We start from the raw sequence: 1,544 nt of genomic DNA, 5'->3' as shown, positions 1-1,544 counted from the left end.
TCGGGGTCCGGCGCAGGGAGGCAGCTAGGAGGGGCTGCTGCCCGCGTCTCGGACGTCGCTAGCCGGCTCCGCGCGGCGCCCGGGAGAGTGGCCCGCAGGTCGCTCTGCAGCACCTCCAGGAACCACGGCGCCACTGCGAAGTGCAGGCCGCAGCCCCGCAGGGGCGCCCCGCGGCCTGGAGCCGCCAGCTGCAGACAGCGGGGTGCGTCGGGGTCCGGCGCAGGGAGGCAGCTAGGAGGGGCTGCTGCCCGCGTCTCGGACGTCGCTAGCCGGCTCCGCGCGGCGCCCGGGAGAGTGGCCCCGCTCCGCAAGGGTCCCGCCGGCCCGTCCATGCGCCACCTCCAGGGCGCCCTGTGGGGGGCTGGGGCCCCCCTCTGGCCCGAGCAAAAGTCACCTTTTCGGCCGCACAAACGACCCTGTCCTGGCTGTGCGGAGGTGACCCAGCCGGGCGTCCTCGCCGGGGCTTTCGTCTGTGTCCCGCTGCCCGCCGCAGGCTGAGAGCAGAGGGCCGAAGCCAAACAAGACCCAGCCCGCAGCAGGCGGCCACCGCCCAGAGTCACTCGGAGCGAGCCCCCTCTCGCCGGAGGGCGGGCGGCGCCTCAAGGCCCCCAAGGGCCGGCCGGCCGGGCCTCCAAACAGCTCTGGGGCCCTCTGCGCCGCTTGTTTTTGAGGCGCCGAACTTGTAGAGGACCAGTCTGCGGTGACCAGAACTCGGAGTCGGGCGGCGGGGAGGAAGGCAGCCTTTTCCGGACAGTCAGGCCACACCCGGGGACAGGCGGCGATGGCCCCAGGGTGAAGGATAACCCACACTCCTGGCCCGAGACTGTCCAGCAGCCGCTCGCTCCCACCCGATTCCCACCCCCCTTCTGCCCAGTGGAGAAACTCCACTCAGCAGAGAAGCCCTCGCCTCGCTGTGGCCCAAGGGGCGCTGCCTCTGGGCACCTGTGGAGCGGAGGGAAGCCCGGCTGACCCCTCCTCACCCAAGCGCCCTCACTTCCAGCTGGTTCTGGAGGTGGGAAGAAGCCCAGTGAGGCGGGCAACAGAGGCCTGTGGCTGGCAGGCCAGGGCGGTCGCCGGGTCAGGCCGCCAGGTCCGCGACGCAGCCCAGCAGCGGGCAGGGCCTGGCCAGGGCCTGGGCAGGGCGGCCCCGGCGGCAGGCTGGACCCCAGCAACTGGCGCGCACAACTTCTGCCCGCCCCCTGCCTGCAGAGCAACAGGGGAGGCCGCAGCCGGCTCGGCTCTTCACCCGGTGAGTGGAGGGGGCACCCGGGGGGTGATGTGAACCCCAGGGATGAGCGACCTGTTGACCCAGAGCGCCCAACAGAGGGATGTGGGCGGCCCCAAGCCCTGCAGCTGCCCGGCCCCCAGCCTGCAGGACAATCTGCTTGGGCTGCAGCGGGCCCTTGGCGGGCTTGGGGCGCGGGATGGTCCGCGGGGGTCGGGGAGGGCCGCGCAGCCCCGCGGCCAGATGGCCCGGCCGGGAAGTTCTCCAGAAGACAAAACCCAACAACGACGCCAGTCTTTACACCCCGCGGAAATTGTGC

Source organism: Condylura cristata, unplaced genomic scaffold (assembly GCF_000260355.1).
Source record: "Condylura cristata isolate star-nosed mole 26May11 unplaced genomic scaffold, ConCri1.0 scaffold00034, whole genome shotgun sequence".
In the NCBI taxonomy this organism is placed as follows: domain Eukaryota; kingdom Metazoa; phylum Chordata; class Mammalia; order Eulipotyphla; family Talpidae; genus Condylura; species Condylura cristata.
This window is presented reverse-complemented; position numbering follows the sequence as displayed.